The following is a 19106-nucleotide window of genomic DNA, read 5'->3' as shown; positions in this document are numbered from 1 at the left end:
GGAAATTCTCACGATAGTAAAGTAAGAGATATCCAAATATTGCACTCTGAGGATATGCCTTTTCCACAAGGGAAGAACGTATGTTTCATGAGAAAGGTCATAAATACTGCTTCTATAGCCCCACATGAGATGAAATCTAAAGCTACTCAGTGCTTTCACTTGACACTGGAGCAAACTCTTCAGGAGCTGGATTCCCTCTCACCTCCCTCACTTTGTGCTAGATTACGACCTGAAGTGGTGTGGCCAGCACTGGAACCAAATATGCTAAAATTTTCTAAGGGGATTTTCACTGGGATTTCACAGTTATCCGGCTTAGAAGACACAGGAACACAGTCAACATAAACTCGCTCTCACGAGGTTGGCCTCTCATGAATCATCAAGCATCTGGGAAACAGCTTGAGGAGATGTGAGCAACTCCTGTACTTCTTGTATCAACAAAGATATGGGACTAAAATAAGACTTTTCCAAGCAGACAAGCATTGCCCTCATCAGATACACTGGGGGGAGTCATGGAAATCACACACTAGGCAAGGGGAAAGTCAGGATAAAAAAAACTTGAGAAAAGGTATAAGCAAAGGAAAAGACAGTGTGTCTTTCAAGGCAGTGAACTGTCCCATGTTGCAATGCAATGTAATGAAGTATTACACAGTATCCTGAATGTCACATACTAACTGTATTCCATAATGCTTTATGGGAGTAAATAAAAGACGACAGTACATAATACACTGCCTGTCACATTTACTAAAAAAACATTTAAAATCATTTCACAATGAATAAAAGCAGGTGTTAAGTTACAAGGCAAAAAGGCCATTTTTGCCATACATAGAAGGAGGATATTCTCGATGGCCCGAGCCACAAGGACATCCTTTCCTCCTAAGGGAGGAAAACTATCTCATAAGGAAGATGAGTGGGAAGGAATCTGGAAGACATCCTTTTAGGTGAGGCAATTCCCTGAAGAGTCTGAACTGACTGGAAAGAAGCTTGCTCTATATTTTATTTATCTGAACTAATCTCTCTTTTTTTGCCTCGTAATTCTTTCCCAACCACTAATTTTAAACATAATGACATACATGATAGTCCAGCTGTCAAAATCAGAGGAGCTGTCATTTAAGCACTTAAGGCAGCTGCATTTTCCAAAGTGCTTGCCTTCCTCCCCCTGCATGGAGGGCAGCTGGGTGTCAGACTGGGAACTGGGAAGCACACTTCAATATTCAGAAAACTGTGCTTGTCTCAAGACTGTCTCCACCATCAGTGCCCAGCACATCCAATATTTCCCCATCCCAGCTAGGCCATGCGGCATGAGCAAGATTTAGAAGCACAAATTTCATCCTGTGTTTTCTCTGGATGCCTGCATTTGCTTGCAAGCTTTAGCAATGTATTGACACATTCCTCTTGAAGCTACTCCTAGTCATGACATGCCTACTACAGAAAGAAGTTTGCTTGTATCATTATCATTGAACAGATAGTGGATTCCTTCACTAAAACAATAATAATATTATTTTTAAAAAAGGCAATTTCTACTTGTTAATAGTTAATCTGACATCTGCTCTACAATATATTCAGCAAGGAGAGTCTATAAGCATCAATTCCTTTAGAAAGAAGAAGAATTCAGAGAATGGTCTTGTCTAAGGACCTAACCAACGATATGGAATACTTAATTCCATTTTTCTAAGGTTTCTGGAATTTCAGCCTCACTTCTTGCGTATAAGTTTGCTGCTGTCTTTCTTCCCCTTGCAGAAGTGGTTGGGCAACCAACTTTGATACAGTGGTAAAGGCTGAAAAGATACCGTACTCTGACTTGGTTTATGACAATTAATTCCATACAGAGTAAACTGATGAGCTCATCCTCTGCTACAGCTGAGGAGAGAGTTGCTGGGAACCACGATGAGGTTCATTTTACTACTCATGAAAGTATTTGTTATTTCAGGAAAGGACCTTGGGAGTTTGCACGTGGGAGTTTTCCAGATATAACTCTTCTCCCTCATGGCTGCTGTCTTCAAAACAAATACAGCAGTCAGTGGTTTGCCACTAGTTTTTAAATGAATGAAATAACCTTCGGGGAGAATAATAGCTCTTCAGTTCCCTCAGTTGAAAATTAGCCTGATCTAAATAGCTGAATCCACAGAGAAGCAAAGAACAGTAAAACATTTTTGAATCCAGGCCACAAATCAGTTCATCTCGGGAACAGGCATGCCAAGGAAGCTGTATTTATGGCAGCCTGTTAGATAGTCATTGGTATTTTTTAATTCCCCTACCCTCCTGTAATAAGCAGAAACTTTAGTTGTTATTCATAAGGCTCTGTGTAAATCAGATGAAAAGATCACAATTCATGGTCAAAACAGTGTATTCCATAGCTTGTCATAGCTTGTTGGGCAGATATAAAACTGTAAGTTCATTTTCCTTGTTAGAAACGTGTGGATTTGTCTTTTTTTTTTTTTTCTTTTAGTTGGTGTGTGTGCTTGTTTGTTTGCTATGGATATAAACAACAAAATGAATCCTAGTCAGTGAAGAATATAGTACTATATAGTAGTAGTACCAGTCTTAGACATCTCGGTCCTTTTAAGGACAGAGGCCTAATACGCCTAGGTCACCTCTGCTCCCATCATGATTCACTATCAGTTCAAGAAGGCAGACCAAGGCAGGGAAAGGATTGGGATGGTCAGTAATAAAACGGAAATAGCAAAATCTCACCCAGGTTAAAAATTGTAAATTGTCTCTTATGGAGGCACTATGCTGAGAAACAGTCAATCTGGTATGGGGATGCATATGTACGGGTATATTAGGACAGTGGATCCAGTTGTAAGCATTACTTCAAGTTGATTTTAGCTTTATACAACTTCAATAATCTCATTTATTTCAAGGACTCTACACACTTTAGTAAAGCTCATACTTAAGGAGTTTGCTGGATCAGGACCCAGAAAAAGAGAATGGTACTTTAACATCACCCAATGTGCTACTTGTCACCCATGAAATGAGCAATTAAAAAGTGGACCCGAATCCCACTGGAGCTGATGAAAGACTCACAGTTTGGTTGGTTTGCCACTGAACTTCAAAGAAGCAGCTCAAAATACCTGCTCCTCCTCTTATCAACAGGCCCCTTCTTTTCATCAGGAGCATGAAAGATACTCCAGGCAACATAATAGTTCAAATCCAAAGCATGACCTGTTCCATCACTGAGGCAGTATCAAAAGGTGCTCTATGCATGTTCTGCCAAATTCAGACCTCAATGCTGCCTCCGTGTCCCTGAGCTGTGTGGAGATCTTTGCTAGAAGAATATATCTCCAGAGGATATATCAAAGAAACAAAATTTGAGCAGCAGTTGAAAGAAAAAAGATTAGCCAGTGCAGAACATCAGTACAGAAGGTATCAGAGAATGAGAACACCCTATATATCTAAAATTCCTTTCAGAGCCATCATCCATTTGATAACAGAATGGTTAGTAGTCTGCCTATGGTTCTGTGCAGAGCAACGCTGCTAGTTGCTAGCTGCTAGTTGGCATTACACAGTCAATCTGTGGTTAAACAGAACCTAAGCAAAGATCACTTATGAGAATATTAAATAAGCAATTGATAAGGAAGTCCAGACATATAATTCATAGAGACAGCCTGTCTCTATGCTTCTTAATATAGTAAACATTTTATTTGCATTTAATACTACTATTTTTAACTCTGCACTGGACACCATCATAACTACATTTTGCACGCAGTACTAAAGAAGCAACCCTGAAATGAAGAACAAGCTGGACTGTACTTTGGTGGGGTGAAGGCTGTGACTCTCCTTTGTCCACTTTGGTGGATGCCTTGCTCAGACTTCCCCAGATGAACACTGAGAAAAAAATTCCTTAATTATGTTTACAAGGATATCAAACTCAGTGGTATTTGCTTTTAGCAGTGACTTGTATTACTTGTTTTTATTTGACTTCTTGATAGAGATTTTCTTCTACATGAAACAACATGCTGAATGTTCTATATTAAAGCAGGAGTGTCTACAGAAAGGTAACATATGTTAGGCCAACATATAAAGCATTTCGTCAACTGCTAGTTCTTTCGTGATGGGTGGTAGTGTTGCAATGCATGTTGTGCTCTTAAACCAACAGCAAACTGAATGTATTTTTCTCTTGGGATTCCATAATTATGACAGGGGAAAATGTATATATCAAAAATGTGTAGATCTAATGATGTGCAGTAAGACTAATGGAAATATCCCCATGATCATGAGCATAAAAACACATAAAACCTTGAGAAACTGTGAGAAAAGAATACAGAGGAAAATTACTCTCCTGGTGTTGTGAAGAGCTTAAAGGAAACATGATAACTGAAGCAGACATTTGCAGTGAGTGCCCACACTTCCGTAAGAAGGCTGGTGTATATATATATATATACAGCACTTGTGTAGTGCTGTACTGGGTCTGGCTGAGATGGAGTTCATTTCTGCACAGCACCTCTCACAGTGCTGTACTTTGCATTGGTAGTTAGGAAGGTGTTGACAACCCATTGGTGTTTTGGCTACTGCTGGGCAATGCTGGTCAGTGCTGGCACAGCGTCAGCACTGTCTCTCAACATTCCTTCCCCCCTCCCTTCTATCAAAGGCAAGATCCTGGGAGGGGACACAAGTAGGCCAGCTGACCCAAACTAACCAAAGGAATGTTCCATACCATATGACATGATACCATTTGTATCAGCTCAGATACAAATACTAAGGAAAGGAGGAGGAAGGGGGAGGCATTTTTTATTTACATTTGCAACCAGTGTGCATGCTGAAGCCCTGCTTCCCAGGAAGTGGCTGGACATTGCTTTTTAATGGGAAGTAGAGAATGTTATCTTGTTATTTTCCTCTTTGGTTGTGCACATGCAAACTTTTGCTTTTGCTTTAGTAAACTGCCTTATCTCAACCTATGAGTCATTTTTCATCTTATTCTGTCTCCCCTGTCCAGTTGGGGAGCGATAGAATGGCTTGCTGGGCACCCGATGTCCACCACAACTTGGTCAAAATGATGGCAATTAGAGACACAATTGCTATTAAGCAAAAATATCAACACTGGACCTTGGCTCACACTGTTTTGCAAAAAAATAAGACCTGGACACTCCAAATTTTCCTGTTTAGGCAGTGGCTTCAGGAAAGTAGACCGCTGTGGAAAGCTTCATTCAAATTCTCCTAGTGCAATGAAAATATATTCCTTTTCCATTTTCCCTTCATTATTTTCCAGAGTTTTATGAACAAACAATTGCCTCCAAAGTCTGGCATCACTCAAATCTTAAAAGAGAATTTGATTTAAGATATTGTCTTAGAAACTGTTTCAGTCAAGAACTCCTAAGTCTGAAGAAGACAGAAGAAAGAAAAATGTTGATGAAAGAAAAGAGAAAATTCAGTTAGAAGGGGAAGGACTTCTCATGTTAAACATATTTTAGCAGATAGACAGGCAATTACCAAGTGGAGGTCGTATGTTAGGACATTAGGCAGTAAAAGGAGAATCAGTTTCAAAAGACAAATCAAGGTAATTTTCCCTAGTGATGTGAGTTTCCTTACCCTCTATGTCAGCATTGAAGAGCCGAAATCTCTGGAAGGGAGTGAAAGGTCACTTCTTATAATGGAAAATCTGGTAATAGTATTCTAGCAGACATCATTTCCCTGGACTGAGTTTGCCTTGGGCATGTTTTTTTTTGTCTTTGAGAGACCATATATCAACTGATTGCACAAAGATAAAAGCTTGTGGGGATATATCAGTCCCTTTAGGGCAGGTGCACTAAATATCTACTACCTTAAAGTTACCTAAGTCTTAAAAAGAAAACAAACAACCAAACACACATCTCACTGTATTAAAATATGTTGGTAATCTGCTCCTTTTTTCTGCAACAGCCTCAAAGCTAAAAAACGAACTCTATCCCAGTCAAAACTAGGACACAGTTAAACCTCTTCCAAGGAAGTAGGAGCCTGTGTTGTGATTCTTCTATTTGTTGAGAGAATTCAGACCACTTCTGACTCCTCTCAAGGGAAGGATGGGTTCTGGATGCCACTTCAAAGATGGCTTGCCATTTTTCAAGAAACCGATGGAGGTAAAATGCAGAAAAAATTCTTGGCAAAGGGACCAGAACTAGAGATTTAGTCAAAAAAAGTAAAGACCCAGCAGATTTTCTACTACCTACTCTGAAGCACACTGTCATGGGGCTCTGACAATTTAGACCAGAGCAGAGTGCACCATGGCTCCCTTTTCTGCCCCCATGCCTCAGTTTTCTTCTGCTGAAAACCAGAACACAGGGGTAAAGAGGGCAGCAGACACTGAGATCTTTTCTCAGCATGAAGGTAGAACATGAGTTGGGCCATAGGGATGGCTTTACATCATTTAGATAAAACCCATGTTAAGATACAAAATTTCCCCAGTCTGGAAAGCAATTTAAGTCATACATATTGGAAGTACTGAGAACTCTAAGTGCGGGGGATCTTTTCTTTAAGTACTTAGGATTTCCTCTAGAGGTTTGCCATCAGAACGCTGCAGAGCTGTCACGTGGATAGATACTGCAATTTAACAAAGTTTCCAGGTACATTCATAAAATTCTTGGCTGTGGCCTCCTTTTATAGTTATGATCTTGCACCAAAGAATCTAGAGATTTTCTTAGTCCTTCACCAAAGAACAAAACTACATGTTGTGAAAGAGTAGGAGAACTTATGCACTGCCAATACGTAGGGACAAGTGGCTGGGAAGATGATGCTGTTGTACATCAGTGCAGCCCACAAGTCCAGGAGCTGCTGTACCACAGGCAGCAACAATCTCTCACACCAGCACAGACAGATCCTGATCACTTTAAGCCAAAACCAAAATTGGAAACGGAGTTGGCTCCAAAGCTTTGATTTACACACCTCAGCTTCCCAAGTCCTTTCTGGAAAAACAGCTGTTCGGCTGGTTACCAAGAGGAAATGACTGGAAACATTCCCTCAAGCCTGTGTGTGGGTGTTTGATAAAAAAAGAAGAGCTAAGAAGTTGTTGAGCTGAGCTGCCATTCCAGCTATACTGCTGCCTCACACAGCCCCTGCTGCAGCCATCCCAACTGCACTCAGCCCCTGCAGCACGGGGTCTCGTGTATGACTGGCTAGTCACAGCTCTGCAGGGAGGATAAGGATTGCAAGTAAAGACAGTCATGTCACTTTTAGTTCTGACTGTGGAAATAACAGTCATTTAGTGATACTGCTTGAGTTGAGCCATCTAGTAGCAAACCTAATTCTCTCAGTTTCCTCATTGTAGTACCCAACACCAAAGGTGCAACATAATGTGTAATATCATGTAAAGCAGCTCCTCACCTTAAAGCTTCCAGAGAAAAATGGTAAGCCAACCAAACCCAGTTGCCCCCATGTTGATGAAAGCTTAATGTTGTGGAGAAATGCTTGCAGATGTTATGGTAGAGGATTCAAGGGAGCAACCTCAGGCTGTGCTTTACTCTTCCTGACCTAGATTGCATATCAAATAAGGAGAGAAGTGCACAGTGGTGATGTGCATGTGGCTGACACCAGGTGGGACTTTGATGCTTGGCTCAGGTATGACCAGAGTAAGACTCTGGGAGTGTGCAGAACCCAACTGATGAAGATCAATGCTTGATCACCAAGGCTTGCCATCTGTGGTTGAGAAGTTTCACCCTCCCTCTGTTTTGGGTGGGGAAGTCAAAGTGGACTATTTCACTCGTGTCTCACCCCAGTTCTGTGCTGGTACTGATGTTGCACAGTCAGGCAAACGTCACATGCTGAGGTCCTGTCCAGTTGAAGGGCACAGCTGTGTGCTGAGTATTTAACACAGCTCTGAGCAGCTGTCTGGCCAAAGACGAGACCAATAAGAGGCTTATGTGACTGACATAAAAAGAGTGAGAAAGTCCAGTAAACACAGTACTTTCATATCAAATTCATTTGGTGAACACCCTGTATCAGTGCTATCAAAGGGAGACAGGGACATACTGCACCATTTCTTGGGAAAACTATTTTCCACAGTAATGCCTAAAATGCAGAAGGCTACCTTGGCAGTCTTTGCACTACCCAAACAAGTGACTTTTACTCAGTTAGCTTTGCATATTTTTACGGCATTTAGGATTACAGCCCATTAAGACAAAAACTTTAGCATCAGTACAACTGTACTTGTAACAACAATGGTATATAAATTGTCAGGGTTTTTTTTACTATATTCAGCAACCATGAGTCAGATATTACCATGTATGGTACTGAGAAAAGAAAAATAAGTTCACCATAGTCTCGACTAAAACTATGCTTTTGTCAGTGTCTAGGAAAAAAAAAGAAAAAAAAGAGGAATAATAAATGTTCCTTTATCTCATCTAAAGCTCAGAAAATAAGAGATGCTTCACTCTTGCCAGGTTAAACTCCTGTCCAAAGAGGGGAAAATGTTACAGTTCATGTTTTTGACACAAGAAAGAAAAGCAAATAACTCAGCTTGGCAGAACAGATATAAAAACTGGATTAACGACAAATTTGATATCAAAATTATTTTTTTCTGATTTATATTTATTGGGAAGAAATAAAAAAAAAATTGTTGTTGTTTGCACTTCCAACATGTTTCAGTTATTTCTCAGTCTTTTCCATGACAGTCATGAAAGAATAGTCCACCAAAGAATGCAATTTTAAACCTTTCTTAATTTAGAGAATTCAGAAGTCCTACTTTACAGCAGACACTCTAGATTACTCTGTAAGATAGAATGACAACAATCATTTTTGAGTTCCCTAGGGTAAAATACTCTGGGTCTTTCTATAGCTTAGAGTGTAAATAAGAAAATACCACAACTATGCCCTTAAATATCATGTGGTACAAACTACAATTAAATAACTGACAACTTTGGTAAATGACAGCTGCACTGTGTGTTACTGAAATAGTTGTGAGCGGTGTAAGTACTGTAAGTGGCACTACTGTCCTATCACGCTGTATTGATTTACTTGATTTAAAGTGGTTAATTTTTTGCATTCTCAAGGTGCTCCCTATCTCAAAACAGCTCCATTTTTCTCAGACCTTGACTTCTGATTTGTTATTAAAACAAAGTTCCCACATCATAAGCCTTATGAGTTCCATGATCAGCCATTTTTTCTCCCTGCTCACAGCTCTCACAGCTGTAGCTGGGCAGCTGCAAGGATCAATGAGATTTTAGACTCAGCTACAGCTGTAGGGGAGGGGATCAGATACCAGCTCAGAGAAGCTTCAGGAGCTCTGGTGGAATCAGACTGAGACAGTGTGCACCGAAAGGGGAGCCAGTGGGGAAGACGGCCAGCCTGGCTGAACAGGGAGATTTTAAAGGAAATTAGGGAAAAAAAGAAAGGTTACTGACTAAGGAAAAAAGGGCTGGCTACTCATGAAGAGTTTAGGAATATAGTTAGGTCATGTAGAAAGAAAATCAGAGACAAAGGCACACTTTGAACTCAATCTAGCCGCTTCTGTTAGGGATAACAAGAAGTGCTTCTACAAATACATCAATAGCAAAAGGAGGGGCAAGAAAAACCTCCATTCTTTGTTGGACATGTAGAGGAACATAGTCACTAAAGATGAGGAAAAGGTTGAGGTACTTAACACCTTCTTCACCTCAGTTTTCAACAGTAAGACAGGTTGTCCTGAGGACACTTGGCTTCCGGAGCTGGTAGACAGAGACAGGAAGCTGAATAACTCCCCCTGTAATCCAGGAGAGAACAGTTAGCAACCTGCTGAGCCACTTGGATCCTCACAAGTCTATGGGACCAGATGGGATCCATCCTAGGGTGATGAGGGAGCTGGCAGAAGAGCTCGCCAAGCAGCTCTCATTTACCAGCATTCCTGGCTCACTGGGGAGGTCCCAGATGATTGGAAGTTGGCAAATGTCACACCGATCCACAAAAAGGGCTGGAAGGAGAAGCCAGAAAATTACAGGCCTGTCAGCCTGACCTCAGTGCCTGGCAAGGTTATGGACCAGATCATCCTAAGTGCAATTACACTTCACCTACAGGATGGACAAGGGATCAGACCCAGCCAGCATGGGTTTAGGAAGGGCAGGTCCTGTCTGACCAACCTGATCTCCTTCTATAATCAGGTGACCCACCTGATGGATGAGGGGAAGGCTGTGGATGTGTCTACCTGGACTTCAGCAAAGCCTTTGACACCATCTCCCACAGCATACTCCTGAAAAAGCTGGCAGCCCATGGATTGGACAGGGGCACCCTGTGCTGGGTTAGGAACTGGTTGGAGGGCCGGGCCCAGAGAGTGGTGGTGAACGGTGCTGCATCCAGTTGGTGGCCGGTCACTGGTGGTGTCCCCCAGGGATCATTGTTGGGCCCAGTTCTGTTTAATATCTTTACTGATGATCTGGATAAGGGGATTGAGTCCACCATTAGCAAATTTGCAGGTGACACTAAATTGAGGGGGGCGTGTTGATCTGCTGGAAGGCAGGAGGGCTCTGCAGAGGGACCCGGACAGACTGGAGAGTTGGGCTGATTCCAACGGGATGCGGTTCAACAAGGCCAAGTGCCGGGTCCTGCCCTTTGGCCACAACGACCCCATGCAGCACTACAGGCTGGGGACAGAGTGGCTGGAGAGCAGCCAGGCAGAAAGGGACCTGGGAGTTTGGATTGACAGGAAGCTGAACATGAGCCAGCAGTGTGCCCAGGTGGCCAAGAAGGCCAATGCCATCCTGGTCTGGATCAGGAACAGTGTGACCAGCAGGAGCAGGGAAGTGATTCTTCCCCTGTACTCTGCGCTGGTGAGGCCACACCTGGAGTACTGTGTCCAGTTCTGGGCACCTCAGTTCAAGGAGGATATTGAGGTGCTGGAGTAGGTCCAGAGAAGAGCAATGAGGCTGGTGAAGGGACTCGAGCACAAGTCCCGTGAGGAGAGGCTGAGGGAGCTGGGACTCTTCAACCTGGAGAAGAAGAGGCTCAGGGGAGACCTCATCACTTTCTACAACTCCCTGAAAGGAGGTTGTAGCCAGGTGGAGGTTGGTCTCTTCTCCCAAGCAACCAGCAGTAGGACAAGAGGGTATGGTCTTAAGCTCTGCCAGGGTAGATTTAGAATATTAGAAAAAATTTTTTACAGAGAGAGTAATCAGATATTGGAATGGGCTGCCCAGGGAGGTGGTGGATTCACCGTCCCTGGAGGTTTTTAAGAAGAGACTGGATTTGGCACCTAGTTCCATGGTCTAGTAGCCACAGCGATGTTGGATTAAAGGCTGGACTTGATGGTCTCAGAGGTCTTTTCCAACCTGGCCAATCCTATGCTTCTATGATTCTGTGATTTCACCCCACCTGATTCCCACACATCAGATTTACCAACCTAGTCTTTGCCCTTTCATTGCACAAAATATGTAGCAGTGTTTCGGAGGCACCACTCTCACTCTGCTCCCCAACAACATCACAGGCTACAGATGGGATGGAGTGTGCAATGTCACAGGCTGCCCACATCCATGCTTCCCTTCTGAATTACAGGTCTGTATGAACTTTTCAAATCCACACTGACATAAGCAACAACTACCAAGATTTATGTAGCAAATATTTGGAAAGGGAGTTCTCTCTCTCTTTCTCCCTCTGTCTCTCTCCCTCCCTCCCTCTCTGCCCAGGTGCAGCAGGGTCAGTCCTGGCATGCACTGGCACGACATGGTAACATTTCCCAAAAAGCAACAGAAAAGCCTGAAATCCCAGCAGATCCTCAGTTTCCAGCCTGCCGAGGGTTTGTCTGTTACACAGCTGCAAGGTAAAGGCTGTGAGTCTTCCTGATTTATTCACCTTAATTAAGGGACTGGTAATCCCCCACCTGCCAATTCAAGTCTACCCACATACACATTTACTTGGTTATTTCATACATAAAGCTCTAAATAAAATGTCTTTCTTTTTGTTCCTACTTTTTAATGGATGCAGAGAACTATTCTGTCAAGAACAAAACAAATGCTCCACTAAACCCATCTAAATGGACAATTTGTTTCTTCAATGTAACCTTTAAGTAATAAAGAAAGAATAAACATAAAATTCTCTGAAGAAATAAAATGAAAACACCCTTAAAAAAACACTTGTCTGAGGCCTAGTAAGATGATAAATGCAGATCAGACATTTACAGAAAAATCTCGCTCACCAAATCCACTTTCAGAGACAACCTGGAACCAGACCACCTGCTTGTGTAAATCAGCAGCATCCTTATAGTAATCACAGCTATTTACACCAGCTGAGGATCTGACCAGAGCAGCAGGTAAAAAGGGGAAGAGAAAATTCTAAGAATCTGAGAAGGAGCAGGAAGTGGCCTGCACAATGATAAACTGAACTCACCAGAAACTGAACTAAATCAGCTAATAGTGATACAAGAAAAAACTCAAGATGTGCCTCTCTGACCTATTAAGCAGACTGGAAGAAATAACGGATGTTTTTTATTCACAGTCTGAGCTGGGGAGGGGAAGATTCCTAATTATATCATCACGGATTTAGTGGTTTGATCCAAAGGAAAACATTTTATTTTCATGTATTTTTAAACAAATATTAATATGTTATTAATTTTTTGCCATTTCCAAATTATCTTCAGTACATAAAAGTAGTTGCTAAATTCAGCAAAATCTGTGAATTTTGTTCACTACTTTTCACACTTTTAGTGGTGTCATAATTTGCTGGGGCCAGGAAGTCAGACTTGAAAGTCTCACTTACATGCACTGGGTACTGGTAAGAGAATGTCAACTCATCAACCAGTGCAAATGAGTATTATTCAGATGACTCAAATGGAGCTACTCTGATTTACAGTCCCGGGGCTGGGGGTAAGCAGTGAATGCGCAAAGAAATCAGTAGCTCTTCAGCCAGCCCAAGCAAGATCTCAAAGCTCCCTGCCATTGCCAGAGAGCAAAGGAAAATGCTTTTAGTCCTTTACCAGAGTGCAATGATCAGTGCCTTCACCCAGGCAACATAATTCCTGTTACCTTTTTTCCTTTCCTAGTCGCACTTTTTGAACAAAATCTCTACTACTTCACAGAACTAGAACACAGATTTTGAAGTAAGAATTTGAAATTAAAATGCATAGGTTACCATTTATAAAATTACTCAGAGGCTATACCATTTGTGATTTTTTAAAAACTAATATAATCCCTGTTACTGATATAAACACATACATAGTTTCTGAGCCTTATTTCAAAATTCATCTAAAATCTTGTCAATAGCAGAGTCCTGTACATGGCATTTGACTTTGGCGGTTTTCTTCCTCCCCCTCTTGAATCATCTGAAATATTTCCATATGGCTATAAAAAGACTGCTTTTAAGAAGCAAGTCCTGAAATAAATGCCAACTAGTCATTAAAAGCCTAGGAATCAATTAGGTATGTGCTGAGTTCTTCACATTCTTCAAATACACGCTGCTGTTATGTCACGATGCAGAATTATCAATCTTTGAATACTATAACAATTAGTGAAGAAATTCAAGGGCAGCAGAAGTCAGCTCATGATGAGCTGGTTCCAAAAAGTCAGATTGGCAACAGCACTTTGCTAAAAGAAATACTAAAGGAAAAAAAGTTAAGCAAACTACAGGCTTGAAAAAAGATAAACAATGAAAAGAGAAATTTAAAAAACCAGAGATTTATTTCCTTAGTTGAGAATGTACAGAATGGATGTAGGGGTTAATTTATTTCTCCCTAAAAAAAGGCAAGAACTCACAAGCTGCACCATTAGATATTAAAAAGTTTGAAGAGAACATCTTTCTACCAAAATGTAACACATGGCTGATTATGGGGAAGCCTGAAGACTGTATTTTCTCTCAGAAACTAAAGGAACAGGAGGCAAAGACTGTCAAAGCACTTGATGTTACCATAAATATCTAGGGTTAGTGGAAGTACATGAAAGGTAGTATTACTCTCCAAATTCAACAGTGGCAGATAAGAGAAGGGAGTTTTCTTGGCTGCTGGAAAAGATAAGAGAAATATTAGAGCTATAAATTATTAGTATCATCATAGTAGCAGCAACATTGTTAATATAGTTACTTCCAGCAGACTAAGATCAAGACTCTATTACGGCATATGTTAACAAATCTAATGGTAAACAGACTGTAGTCCTAGGAGCCCATGTATTGAATAAATATCACCAAAATAATCTAAATTACCTTGGGATTCAGATAAAACCTACAATTCAGAGAGACTGAGCACTGGATTGCTTTATAAGGAGAATCAATACATTTGTCATATTCTTTGTATCCCAAATTGTGGGTAGATCCAAAACATTTGTACTACATTTGTACTACAAGTCTGGTAGAACTGTCCTCCTTAAGTTCACCGTAAATCTTCCACCTCTCTTCTTGGATACCTGTGAGCACCACACCTTCTTCAGGGCTTTACTCTCACCTTCTGCCCCATCCCACATCCAGGACATCCAAAACACAGACTGATTGGACACAAATTACTCCTGATTCTGTGTTTGTAAGAGACAATAGTCATTTTCTGGCAGATTAAAACTGCTTTTCATCAGACATGCCATGGATTACTGCATACTGTGACAGAAGTCAAAATGTTGATAGTTTGATTTTCTGTGCATGCAGAATTATATATTCACAGTCCTTTTTTTGAGATTCTGCATACACAGCTAAGACACTTTTGCATGCATGCCTCTGGTGATTTTTTTCTTCTAAATGAGTACATCTATGATTAAATTATAATAGTTTTCTACTTAGCATTCTTAATGTTTAGACTGATTGATAGAAGAATATATTTTACTCCCATTACTTGAAAAAGCTCTCTTACTGAAAGTAAACAGTGATTAAAGAAACTATAAACATTGCTTCATTCTGAATTAAAGCTATTTCAGCTACTTCTTTCGTAGAAACTATGGAAAGAAGCAAGGCAGATGGGGCGCTGTTTCTGCATAAAATCTGCTCATGGCACAAATAATTTTTAAGCGTCTTCATATTTTAACAAGAAGTAACACAATTATCAGGATAGGTCTGGGTCTCAATATGTTTTACTATGCCACTCACTTCATTACCAGCATAAATAAAAGAAACCAAACAGACAGAAACTCAAAAACTCAAACCACAATTAAGTTGCAATTAGTTCTTATGAAAGACTGTCTTATTATAATATCCTTTATTCTAGGTCCTGCTTGATTATTACAGAAGACAGCCAGGTGCTTAAGCACATTCCAAACAAAAAATAGAAATCTGAACAGAAAAGCCCCCTCTGTTCTTGCCAAGCAGAATTAGAGGAGGACAGTATTAGTGGATGTTCATGTAGACTGTCTCTTAGGACATGGTCTTAATCTTCTTGAAACTGCGCTAGTTTCATCAGTAACAGGACTGAGGTTCAATTTTTCATGCTGGATTTTGTTTCTGTGATTCTTTTCTTCTCATCCCTTTTTCATAGTTGGAAAATATGTAAACCATATAAACAGATGAGATTTTGCTACACTAGTTAACATGCTGATCAATCATATCTGGTGCGTGAGCCACCTCTCCCTTCCTCCCCTCATTCCATAATCACACAAAGAAAACCATCAGACTGTTTGTATATCATTGGTCACAATGACAAGCAACACATTTCTCAATTCACTCCCCTCTTCGAACATAATAAGGTCTACACAAGGTTTTTGCACCTAACTTAACCGTAGACATACAATTTTAAAAACCCCCTAAACTGGTGCTGGTTTCTGCTGTGCAGTGTAAGATCTAGGACAGACGTGCCCATAGCTTCTTGGAAGTCTTCCTCCTGGGTTGGCAAAGGAGCACGCCACAAGTGCCTGGAGATACCTTCAGTGATGTCTCTTTAAAACACGGCTGTTGCTCTTAAAAGGTACTATGGCAGCGATTTGTAGTCCTCAGGATTCAAGGCGTTTCCTGAGCTGGGCACCATATGTTTATGCAAAACCCTTCTGCAAAAGCTGCGATAATGACAACTGGCAGGATAGGAAAAAAACTGGAAAAGGAGCACAAAAAGCAGATCACTGCAACAATGATAACTGAAAGGAGAATATATAAAAAGCAAGTCACTGCATATTCACATCCATTACAGTTTGCCAGTAGGTCTGAGAAAAAGGAAAAATTTTAATTAGACTAACTGCATTAAAACAAATCAAAATACCTTTGGGCACAAAGTGTTTTCATTGATCCTCTCTTTGCTGTGGCCAATTCACATTGGTGAGGTTTGGAAGTGGATTTTTTATGCCAGACTAGGGAGTGCAGGAAGGGCAGATGAAATACATTCTCCAGATCACTGGGACCAGAGTTTGTCTGCTGGAAGTGAACACCTTGAGGAAAATGGAGAAGGGCTACAACACTTCTGACTTAAACAACAGGCTTCCTTACTACATGCCAATGAGATGTTAGGGCTGGACTCCATTTTTTAAAGAAGTCCCTAAGTAGAATCACACCTACTTTATTACAAGTACTTTACAACAGAAATTAACACACATATATTACAAAGCTCTTCTAGCAGCTGTGATGCTGCTGTGCTGTAAAGATGCTTACGAAAGACATCACACTGCTCCCTGCCTTAAAAGCTGTTAATAAAAGTAGACATTATTCTAAAGTACCTTCAGAGTACGTGAGGGAGTAAAATCAATGCTTGGTCAAACAGATCAAGGAAAACAATTTCTTGGCAAAGTAACTGTGAGTTTCAGACCCCTATGTGCCCTGTTCAAATGCTACTAAAGTCAACGCAAAAATTCCCTTGGGCTTTTGATAGAATCAAAAACCAAGAAAAAAAATGAAATGCAAAACCAAAACTTTGACCAAAGCATATTTAAAATGCAAGCAATATACACCTCATATTCTCTGGACACTGTTTTAGTATGAGAATTAGATGAAGGTGCACAAGGTCCCTTTAGTTGGTGTACATACCAGTGAGAGAATTTTGCCAGCCATTAAGATTTAAAAAGAAATGTCACTTCTGTTTAATGTTGTCTGAAAGAGCTATAGCTTCTTATATTTAAACATCAAAGGAGTTTAACATATCCCAGCAAAACTATTAATCTTTAAAGGCAGAATAAAGCTAGTATTATTCAACACAATGAGAGATTGAAGATTTCTCTGCATTATCTTAGACATTATCAGTAGTCTCTGTCCATCCAGAAGTAGCAGCACATGCTTAAAATATTGAAAAAAATTGCATTCCAGCAGTGGCAACAGTATGAATGTAACCGACTTTTTACTTTGATTCTTTTGAAGGAAAAAGGCTGAAAAATGGGTCTGTATTTATGGCAAAATCAGTGCAAAAGTAGTTGGAGAAAGAAAGGAATCAAAAACACTAAAGCTTGTCTTCCAAAGTGACATCTGAACTTGTAAATAAAGATTTAATCACTATTTATAAAGTTGTGTTTTCGATAGACCTTTTCATAAACCTGTAAAGGAACACATCTTCCAGCATTAATCATCAATACCTTGTATCTCACCACTTTTTTTTTTTCATTTTTGTGAATGGCTTATCACTAGAAAGTGGTTTTTAAAAACCTATATTAATCTCTGCATTTCTTTAAAAAACTTCCAACATTTTCTTTAAAAAATACATAAAATACCAGCAAACAAATTAAAGACAAAGGAAACAGTGGATAGAACTGATACCGAAAATTACTAATCTTGTGTAAGCATTATACACTATGTAAGAGAAAGGACTTTCTCCTCTTCAGGATACAATTTTTTTATGCAGTATTCATTCATTTCTGCTAGAGAGAAGCCATAATCAATGCTATTTTGTTCTTCTTAACTCCACCACCAATATGTGAAAATCTTATGCATACCGTTGTCTTACATGTATTTATATTCTGCAACTGCATTTAAATTACTCAGAGTTTTTTTCTGCAACATTTTTGATGACATTTTCCACATCTGTATACTACAATTATGTTAGAGAAAGAGACTTAAACTGACTAGGGACCCCTAGATCCAAACCTGATTGCACTCTTTCCCGCACCGTTTGCTTCAGCAAAATCTTTGCATAATACCAAATTTCCAGAAATAAAAGGTAACAATTGGGATTAAAAAAATTTGTTGTGACAATCAACAAAATTTATGGAGCACTAAGATAAATAATTTCCCTAAAAGAAAGAATTTCTGCAGAGAATAATCAAGTAGGAACAAAAACTCAGAGCACTATTAAGTTCTTTAACTGCGTTTTATATGCATCACTGATGCAAAAACTGATGAAAACTACTATGAAAAGGAAACTGGATAAGGGAAGACAAGAAAATGAGACTTACTGTTCATGTCTCATAGTTGTTCTTAAAGGTGCTAATACACACTACTAATAATACCCAGACAGGTCTTGGGAAACACAAGACTACCCTCATTCAGAAAGTCCATCGCTGAAGATGGAATAATATAGCATGAGGAAAAGGAGTAAAATTTGGGATCCCCCATTCTCAAACCTCACTGAAGAGGTGTTTTCAGGGTAGTTTTGTGACAACAGGCAGCAGTTAGCTACCTAATAAATAAATACCAAATCATTATCTAAATCTATGATCTACAGGTCATAATCACAATGTCATTAAAAAAAGGAAATAGAAAAATGGGGACAAAGGATAAATATTGATATATATCCAATAATCAACAAATACATTATTGTCAGACAAAAAGCTCACAGATGATAAAACCGAAAGAGAGCATCATAAACATATAGGCTCTATTCCATAGCCAAAATATACTAGGTTAGAAACAATGGGTCTGCAAACAGCAGAACAAATGAAGATTGGTTACCTACTCTCTTTTTTTTGCTCAACTTCTGAACTGAATTATGCTGAGATATTCTGTTATCTCTGCCTTTCTTCTTACGAGTCTTACCTCATAGCATTTGACAACATCCCAAAGATCACTCCAGCAAAGAGGTCTTAGAGATGTTATGGCTGCAATGTTTCACTGATCTCTTCAAGGCCATGCAGTAAAACACTGGTAGAATCGATAGAATAACCTAACATGATCAGCAAGCACCTGACCTTCAAGAGCTCATGGTGAGCATTTTCCCAGGTAATTCCCACTCTCAATTTCAGACTGAGTGTCTTCATAAGAGGGATCAGAGAGATCTATGGGAACTAGATGATGTCAAAATTGACTTTCCTAAACCTTTAGTGTGAAGATTAGATGTGGGAGCCCAAACCCAGCTTTCAGCAAAGGAAAACAAGGGCTGACAAAAACCTCGTGATCTGAAGGAGCTGGACCCTTCTCACAAG

The 19106-nt window shown here is 40.0% G+C and overlaps 1 protein-coding gene across 5 annotated transcripts in view; it reads right to left on the bottom strand.

Annotated features, from left to right (window-relative positions):
* Positions 1-19106, bottom strand: part of PDGFD (platelet derived growth factor D) — a 146442-nt gene that overhangs the window by 64004 nt on the left and 63332 nt on the right. The window lies entirely within an intron of this gene.

This window comes from Corapipo altera, unplaced genomic scaffold (assembly GCF_003945725.1).
Source record: "Corapipo altera isolate COAL_440 unplaced genomic scaffold, ASM394572v1 0, whole genome shotgun sequence".
In the NCBI taxonomy this organism is placed as follows: domain Eukaryota; kingdom Metazoa; phylum Chordata; class Aves; order Passeriformes; family Pipridae; genus Corapipo; species Corapipo altera.
The sequence above is the reverse complement of the archived record's forward strand: the minus strand, read 5'-3'. Positions and strand labels throughout refer to the sequence as shown.